This window comes from Prosopis cineraria, unplaced genomic scaffold (genome assembly GCF_029017545.1).
Source record: "Prosopis cineraria cultivar Desert tree isolate PC_DT_omini unplaced genomic scaffold, ASM2901754v1 PC5, whole genome shotgun sequence".
Taxonomy (NCBI): Eukaryota; Viridiplantae; Streptophyta; class Magnoliopsida; order Fabales; family Fabaceae; genus Prosopis; species Prosopis cineraria.
In genome coordinates this window covers 37,011,333-37,021,608 of record NW_026555336.1, presented here as the reverse complement: position 1 = coordinate 37,021,608, position 10,276 = coordinate 37,011,333, and positions in this window count along the sequence as shown.

Below are 10,276 nucleotides of genomic sequence, written 5' to 3'. Positions count from 1 at the left end.
TTCAAACAACCATCATGAGCTTCTCTCCGAACTTGAGTCTCTACCTGGTTGAACCCAGTTCTCCCTTCTCCATCTACCTTCATCCTTTGCTTGATTTTTCTCCCTTACTCGGCTGCCGCTATCGCCGTCAGCAGCCATGCTGCCGTTAACAATCGTGGTAGTTGCTTTAATACCTACTACGGCTTGAATACCTCAAGGGAGCACATCTTCTGTTTCTCCACAGTCTCTGCCCTGAGGTCACTGCAACTACAAGACAACCTTCAGGTTCCCTTCTTTATCTCGCCACCACCGCCATAGCCGTAACAACCTTTCCAAGACGTTCCCGTTGACATGAACTAGGCTATACTAGTGGACGAGTAAAGGGTAGTGAATGGTGGCTTTAGCATGACTGGTTTGGGTGGCTCCGAGCTCAAGTACATGCTGAGAGGAGAGAGAAACACAGAGAGTGGGGAGGAGAAAGAGACGATAGGAAGGAGAGACGATCTGACGTAAGTTGCCAAGAGATGGAGAGGAGAGAGAATGGGGAATATAAAAAATAACATGGAACCCATAAATAATATTTTATAATAAAAATATTTAAAAAATAAGAAAAATGGGACCCACATTAACAGACGTTTGGCATATTCAACGTTAGGACCATGGTGGGAGGAGTCTTCATGTTGAGATATATAAATGATTATAATTAATTTTAAAATTATTTATAATTTTTTATGTACATTTTAGGAATAGCTTTGACCCTTAATTTAAAATAATATGTATGGGGCATGAGTTTTTTAGATTTTTTCACTTATACTCTCTCCTTCTTGTACTTTACACCTCTTTTTTTAATATTTTAAAATTTGAACTTATTTTAATTTTACTTTTTATCTCATCTCTAAAATTTAATTTTTTAACTTAAAGCCCATTGAATATTAACATATAATTTTACAAATATCAGTATTATTTATTAATCCTTTAAAAAATAGAATAAAAATAATTTAACTAAACTTGAGCCATGCCATCCTCATCTTCTAATACTAGTTAGGAACTAATAAAAATAAGATAATAAATAATAAACATTTAAGATTCAAGAATAAATTTATTAGATATGCTCTTTACGCTTGCAATGTTGAATTAAGAAATAAATAAAAAGAAAGAAGAAAGAGCAATAGTATATTTAAAAGCAGGGTGTGTGCATTATGGCTTATGGGGGTAATTGCCCCTATGAGACCAACAAAAATTACACATAATAACTTAAAATTTTCAATTACCTCCTTAAAAAAATTCATTACCCTATTCTAAAAGAAAATTTTCACTTTTCTACTCAAAAGGCCTCTCTTATCCCTAAAAAAATTATTTAACTCAAATTTTATTTATATTTTATGATCTTGAATAAATGGAGGGAGAAATAATTTAAAAAAAAATTAAACTTCTTTAATTTTAAGTATTTTAAAAGATAATGAACATTTATGTTGTATAACAAATTTTTCCCTCACCATCTAATTTTTCTCGATCTGTCACTATTTGAAAGAGATTGAAAAGTTTTTCATATGTCAAGAATCCTGACGCCTGACCTCCTAAACCATGATCCTAGCTTCACAAGTAGTGAGGGTGGGCAAATGTGCTCCTCACTTTGAAAAAAATTATAAATAGGATATGTGAAATTTTATGATTTTGAACTCTCTACTCTTGATATTCTATGCCTTTTGAATTAAATAAAAATATTCAATCTTAAAAGCTTATTAGATACTCTCTTTGTTATTAGAAAATTGTAAGACATTTTTAGTCTTTCAAGATATAATCATTATTTTTTTTCAAAAGTGCTCATATTAATAATGACTTTATATTTATTATAGGGTATTTAATAGGGATAAATATAAAAAATAGGATTAGTTGAAAAGTAGATAACTACTTTATTGGGAGTGAGATTCGATTAAAAATATTTTATATTTTTGAACGAAGAGAGTATGTAATGTATTAACAATCAAGATAAAATATGAAGAGTTTATTTATATAAAAGATCATCTTAACATGTTCAATGTGATTTTCTAGAAAGAAAATTAAGATCAATCTATTTATATTAATACAATTTTAGTCTTGATGTAATTATTATTTTTCATTATTTAAAATATTTTTAAAAATATTAATTTTTAAATTAAGTTATCTTACACCACCTAACTCTAGTCTTGGCTTCGCCGTTGCCCACTGATTATGAGTTAATATTTAATGTATCTAAAATGAATCATGAAAAAATTATCAAATTAGAATTTACCATTTAGGAGTATTTTTTTTAAATTCATGAAAAAAAAATTAAATAAAAAATAAATGAGTTAGTAGGTTAGCTCATTTAACCCTCAACCCTTGAGGGTTTGATTGGGTTGAGTTGGCATTTTTAACCAATATGAAAATGGGTTGAACCAAACCCAATTTATATTTTCTCTATTCCATGTGATCTGGGTTAACCTATATTTTTAAATTTAATATCAATAAATTTTATTAAATATACTTTATAACTTTACTCTTTTTAAAAAATAAAAAAAATTTAAAAATATCCTTCACTCAATACTCTCTATTTATGAAAGAACATTAAAGAAAGAGAATATATGGAAAGAGTAATATTGAAAAAGCATTATTAAAAAAATTTATGTTTATCAAAATATTTTATATTTTGAGATACCGAAACTTCTTAAAAAATATCTTATAAGTTTAGACATAGAGGGTATTATATAGATGTTACGTGTTTATTGCTTCTAAATTTAATCAAAGTTTTGTAGTGTGTGTGTGTATTTTAATATCAGCCCCTTTATTATTAAAGCCTCATGTGGCCTATGACGATGACTGCATTTCTCATTTCCCGCATCAGATGTGCAACAAATAAGCAGCTCTCCGATCCATCAAAAGTGGACAAAAAACGATAGATAAATTTATTTTCTTTGTGCAGTAAATACATATTGGGTATATCATGCAGTATCAACTTGAAATAAATTAGACCGTATATGTACTCTATATCAACAGGAAATGGATTTCCTGATTGCTAAAAGAATTTTTTATGAATCCATCGTATGAAGAACTAGATTTTGTCCCCGCGCAGCACGGAAAATAACTCAAAAATTTCGTAAACATTGTATTATATTTTTATATTTATTTTGGTAACACCACGGAAACGTATTTTTTTGGCACAAATAGTTAAGTTCTGTTACTCTTTTGGATTTACAATTGGAAAATAAATTTATCATGTGTCATTTTAATATACTCCTTGCATTGTGCCTCTAGTTTTACATTACATATAAGCAGGGCAGTATGTTGCTTCGAATGAAAAAGAAAGGCAGCGGGTTGCTTTGAATTTGATCACCACTGTGTGTTCACTTGGATTTTATGTGACGCAAGGTGAATTGTCGAAATTACATTCAAACCCTTCCCATACTTAAAAGTAACATCGTCTGCCCAGCAACGCATTATATTTATATATGTAGTTCAATTTAATTTTTTTACACACATGCACAACATGGTATAATTTTATCACAGAGACATTCCTCTCCATTTATATTGTTGAAGTTTTTATTTGAATATTTTTTATTTTTCAAATTACTTGCAAGTATCCTCATATTAAAGATAATTCTGTCCAAAATATGGATGAGCATTCTTATAGTAGGAATTTTCATTTAAATATTTTTATCTGTTACTATTATATATGAACCAATGGGGTTATATATTATATATGCTCGTGCCCATACAAATTAAACATATACAAGAGTTAAGATGAGTGGCTAAATATTAATTAATTAAACGGGGATTGAGGTTGGTGGGGGTTGTTTAAAAAATTTTTATTCTAAAGTTTTTTCCTTTTCAATTTTGAATACCAATAACACAAAAAAAAAAATCAAAATAATTTATGTACGTTTTAGAATAAGATATGCCTGATCTGACACGGTCAATTCATTAATTATTGTTTGTGTAACTTCAACGATGATGTTTGGTTTGAATTTTGAAATCTCCTTCAACTATATACAACTACACATATATTCCATCGCTTAGAATTTGCTCAACTTAATTACATCATCTCTATTTTACTTACTCTTTTCGAAGAAAAGAAAGAAAGCGATGGAGAAGAATATCTGTCCTCATATTCACACGAAAAAGTCAAAATGTGCCACGCAATACAATTATCATTCAAGCATATGGATCTTGCTTTATATATATATATATATTCTCTGCACACAGTTTCAATCATAGATGAATCATAATTGATAGAAAACTAGGAAGTGATTCTTAAAAAGATGAATCACTATATGAGAAAACTCAAGAGTAATTTTTGAAAAATGAATCTCTATATTAACAAATACAATCTTTCAGCTCGTATATAAAAAGACGAACTAATAAACATGTTAATTTCAGTGCGTTAAAGAAAAATTTAAATACTTTTAAGGAAATAGATGACGAAATTAGTCAACTAAAAAAGATGAAACCAAAGCTTATAAAAATTAGAAAACCAAAACAAAACCAATTCAATGCAAGTAAGAAACATAAAAAAGAAAGCCCTCCCCCTTTTATGCTTTATTAGAGACGTAAAAAATAAGTGCATTCAATCAATACGGTAGTCTCCGACAAAAAAAAAACAAAAACAAAAACAAAAAATCAATACGGTAATCCCATTGGCTTTTTAAGCCACTTCGGGACTTACCTCTGGTCCCCTCGCGTGAAGGGAGAGATCATGCCATTTGACCCACGGCTTATTGGCAAAATTAATTTTACTTTTAATCATAATAAAATGCACAATTTGTAAACCATAAAAAACACGTTTTATATTAAATCCCATGTGAAATGCAATTTATAGCAAAATAAGTCTAATTAGGGGAATAAAGCAATTTCAAAAACAAGTAACTACTATTTTTTGAAAATATTTTTTGAGAACTTGTGCATATTTTAATGAAAGAAATCAAGATAATAAATTATATAATATAATAAAAATATTTTTATATAAAAATTAAGTAGGTAACTCTAGCGTTGTATTTGGTTTGAAGAAAATCATTTAAAGGGGATATGATTTTGTTTAGTTTGTATAGATTCCTCCCCTTGCATCATTCCATGGAATAACATTCCACTAAATTTTATTTCATCGCAAAATCTAAGAAACGGTGCTGTACATGTGTGAATGCTCAATACTCTTTAAAAAGTCCATTTTATCCTAGTTCAACCTGTGCATCTCACAAGTTTTATAATTTGTATAGCTAGGTAAATAGTACTTTTATCATTGCTTATTATTCTTTTTCATTCTCTATTTCAATCTAACCAAACGTTATTTAAAAAAGTGTTCGCCTTTTTTCACCCATACCAAACATTGGTTTTTCGTTTTCACTCCCATTCCATTTCTTTATTTTTATTGCAAGATACCAAACATGACGTAGGTCATGACGACAGGGGGCATCGAATTAAAAAGCGCAGTGGAATAGTATATGACAGTAGAGAAATGTAATCGCGACAAAATGAAGGTGGTCCTAGACACACAAGGCACATAAACTAGGATTTTACAAAGGACTAAAATGATAGAATTTCAGCTTAATTTAAAATTTGATGACTTGATCATAGAATTGTTGTGCGATTAACTTACTGATCAATCAATATATCAAGGCGAATGATTGGTCTAGGTCAGGATTAAACTCGGCCAATGATTGGTTTGGTTTAAGATTAATTTAAAGTTAAACAGAGTTAGACTTGATTCATAAAATTAAAAGATTGGCTTTAATAATTCAGTACTTTTTTTATTTTTTTCTTTCTTTTTTTATGAGAGGCAATAATTTATTTTAACTTTATAAACTGAATCAAAATAATAATAATTCTTATAATTATATAAAATTTATCACAAAATATTAAAAGCTAATTATAATAAATCTGTAACATGTCAAAAAAACAAAAACCATTTTAGTTATAAATACTCAAATTCATAACATTTAACAAGGTGTTTGATAAAAACGAAATACGCAAATTTTTAAACACGCCTGTGGAACAAACTCCAAACAATATCATTTCATATGAAAAAAAAAACAAGTCTGAAGCATAAAAAAGGAAAACTTACATATAAATCTCATAGAGTTACTTATTTATAAATAAATTTCATGAAATTTAAAAATCACAAATAAGTCCCTTAGAATTTGTGTGTAATTTAAAATTTAGATAAAAAGATAATAATGCCTTGTTAAGCATATATACAGTACATCAGTCAAATAATTTACAACTTTTTATCAATAATTTATAATAATAACTTTAACTTTTTACAATTATAATTTCATATATTCAATAATAAAATTAAACTGATTGATTTAACTATTGAATATGTGAGTTACAGTTGTAAAAAGTTAAAGTTATAGTTACTCTCTCTATTAAAAAATATAAGATATTTTTTAAAGAGTTGAATGTTTAAAAATATAAGATATTTTTAATCTTTTGAGGTGTAATCATTGTTTTTTTTTAAGTGTCCCTATTGATGAATAACTTTAGATTTATTGTAGGGTGTTTAATAGATATAAATATGAAAAGATAGGATTAATTTGAAAGTAGGTAACTACTTTATTGGGGATGAGATTGGATTAAAAATACCTTATATTTTTTAATGAAAGGAGTATAAATTACTAATAAAATAATTGTAAATAATTAATGTTAAATTTTGTTAGTAACATATGATTGTTAATCATTGGATATATGAAGTTACAATTGTAAATAGTTAAAATTATACTTATAAATTGTTGATAAAGTAGTCATACATTAATTATTTAATTGATGTAGTATATGTTTAATATGAGTATCATTATCTTTACAACTTAATTTTAAATTATACTTAAAATTTCAAGAGACTTGATTGTGGTTTCAGAATTTTGCAAAACTTATTTGTGAATAATTCTTCTCTATAGGATCTATACATCATTTTTCCTAAAAAAAAACTACAGTATTTTGGGGCACATGTTTGGAAAAAAATTTGTAGTTTGCTACATGCATCACTCAAGTGTCCTAAATGAGAAAAAATACATGTCTAAACTACATTACAATAAATTAATACTATGTTGATAGCTTCAGACTATATCAAAAATAATTAGAATTAAAAATATTCTAAATGCCTAGATTAGATCAAGTGATCTGATATATCGGTTCTCTGTCCAGTACAAGTGAGAGATGAAGTTTGATCTTTTTAGTTGTCTCTTTTTTTTTAACAGGAATAGGCCTGGATTTATTCAAATTAAATTGAGTTGGACAGAACTAAGGCCATGTTTGGTATGATGGAAGAGTTTTTAATGAAATCGAAATCGGAATTGAAATTGAAATTGGAATATAATTGAATTTAAAAGTGTGTTTGGTATGATAATGGAATCCTAATATAATTTTAATAAAATATAAGTACTTAAAATAAGAAAAGACTAAAGTGTCCTTTTTAAAAATTAAAAAAAATATATTGGAGGAGGGAGAAGGGGCAAACTGGAGAAAGGGAACCATGAAATCGGATTTCATGACGCATGTAATGGAATTGAATTCTACCAAATTTCCTTGAATTCAGATTTCAAAGAATTATAATTATTGCATACCAAATATACATGTTAACAGATTCCATGTCCAATTTTATTTCTTTCTTCATGATTTCAAGCTACCAAACAGAGCCTAAGAGAATTTTGTACAGCCTAGGTTGTAATAGAACAAGAAATATGGGTCGGATAAACCATGGCATTGAAAACCGAACCGGACCGGCCGGATCAACCTGGAAATCGATGACCCGGTCCCTTGTCCAGTTTGGGTTTACCCTTAACCCGGTGAGGGAGTGAACCAGTGTAACCCGGTCAACTCGGGTTCAACCCGGTATAACCTGGTCAACCCACTGAGTTGACCGGGTCAACCGGGTTATTATTTTTCAAACTTTTACCCCCTAAAATGACGTCGTTTTTTTTCATTTTTAATTTTTCAAAGCTTTGAGTTCGGAAATAAGATAACAAAAAAAAGTTAAATTGAAGTCAAAAAATGAAAAATTAGAGGCAGAACATGCTAAGTCCAAAAATATAGTATTTTATTATTGTTAGACTTTTGAATGGTTGGATTTGGTTGAATGTTTTTATAATTAATGTCTTTTTATTTAAATTGTATTATTTTAATCATGACCGGTTTGCCATCGGTTCAACCCCAATTGAACCACTAACTCATGACCCAGTACCATGATCAGTTTAATAACCGGTCCAGTTTTACATACCTTGGGATAAACTAACAAAGCAACATCCTTGGCAGGTAAGTTTAGCCTACTCTTGTGTTTGGTCCAAAGTTCTACGTGGTGTATTTGAATTTCAATTAAAAAAAATTAATTAATAGAACACAATGATATTTAGATAATATCTTTTAAATTTGATTTTGCTAAATTGATTTAACAACTGGATGAAAAATTAGCTTATGCAAAATACAATTTCAAGAACTAAATGGAATTTGAAAAAATTGATGGCATTTGGTTAACTTCTATAAAATAGAAATTCTGAAACCAAATATAATTTGAGAAAATTAAAGAGTGTTCGGATAATTGTTTCAGAAAACTTTATAATTGATTTTAAATTTTATCTTCAACTTTATAATTGATTTTAAAGCAGCATGAAACAGGCTCATGATGTTACTGCCATGTACCTTAGCTTTATTGATTTTTTTTTTTTCTGTTCACTGTTATGTACGTTAACCACGCCGTCACTAGTCGTCGACACCTCGTCCTCTTCATTTCTTTAAAACTGCTCCCAAAGCCATGTCCCCCCAGCCTTTGGATTTCTGTGTATCGTCTTCATGTTCATTCCTTTTCTATTTTTCCGCCCCTGCCCCTGCATGCCCCAACACTCTCCCCTCAAATGCATTCCTAAATCCCACGTAGTCTTACTTTTAGATTGTGAATTTTAATTTCAATTATTCGTTTTCATTTACATTCATGTTTGTTCATATCATTTAATGCTGACAAGTTTGGATCCATACGTGTGCCCAAACCTATTGTATCATGGGCCCAGCCCATATTACGTCCTTCCATGTTGACCACCGGTCGAATCCGTTATGGGTTCCCAAATATTTTTGGTTTGTTAAGACAACGATCAGATGGTGCAGTGTCTCAATCTGATTCAAAAGATTGTTGTGGCGGTACTATTAGAGACCATTGAGGAAAATGGATTGCAGCAGCTTGGGCTTGTTTAAAGGGGCTCAAGTTAGCGAGACACATGGGCTTCAATCACATCATCCTTGAATCTCGCTCCTACAAGTATCCTATGGATCTGATGAACTTTCCACTCACAGCTCGGTTATCATAGAGATTACAAAGTTGCTGAAGCTCAAGACCAAGGACATCCCAAGAAACCAAAATTTACCAGTGGATAGACTGGCCGAAGAGGCTATAACCGTATCTTCCTTCTTATAGATAGTGTTCCCTCTCATCTAAGGGACTCAGTTCTTAATGGTTATATGGGATCTCAATCCCCGCCCTCTTCTTAATTAATTAATATGTTGGGCTCTGCTCTCCTTTCCTTTTCACATACAGGACCCCAGAAGGAGGACCCGATGGAAGATTCGAGCCAACTTCTTAACATAAATATTCTCATTCAATCTGAGTTTTCCAGATCATGGATGCTATTTGAGAAGGATAAAAGAGCAAATTATATGATAAATCATAGGTTCACAAATATTTAAAATTCTAAACCCATTTTCAGTAAACTTTTTTTTCTTCAACTTTCTAAAAATTACAGTAAAGGAGTCAAAAAGTTTAAAATGGAAAGTTGAATGAAAAATTTACATAAAAAATCAGTTCAAAATTCAAACACTTTTAAATATGTAGTTTAAAAGTCAATTTGTTATTTAAGACGTTTCAAAACATTTTTTCTTTTAAAAGAGATGACATAGAAAGTTTTACACAAAATAAGACTCGCCTCGAAAAATTTACGAATAAAAATATTTTATATCAAGGAGCAACGAAAATAGTTAAAATATTTAATAAATCATCGCACATAAGCAATGTGCTTTTGTCATTTTATGATTGGACGTATTTTCCGCTGACTTGAGTAAAAGGAGGACTATTTTTTTCCACACGGAGAAGTAATATTTTAAAAGCTGGACCACGTATTGAATAAAAAAATCAACAATTTTCAGTTTTTATGATTTAACTAATCAGACTAGCAGTTGGTCTGATACTATAATAATTAAATAAAAATAATATTAAATATATATATAAAATTAATATAAAAAAAATTTATAATATTTTAATAAAATGATATAACTTGACTGTAAATTAATAATATTATAAATTATAATT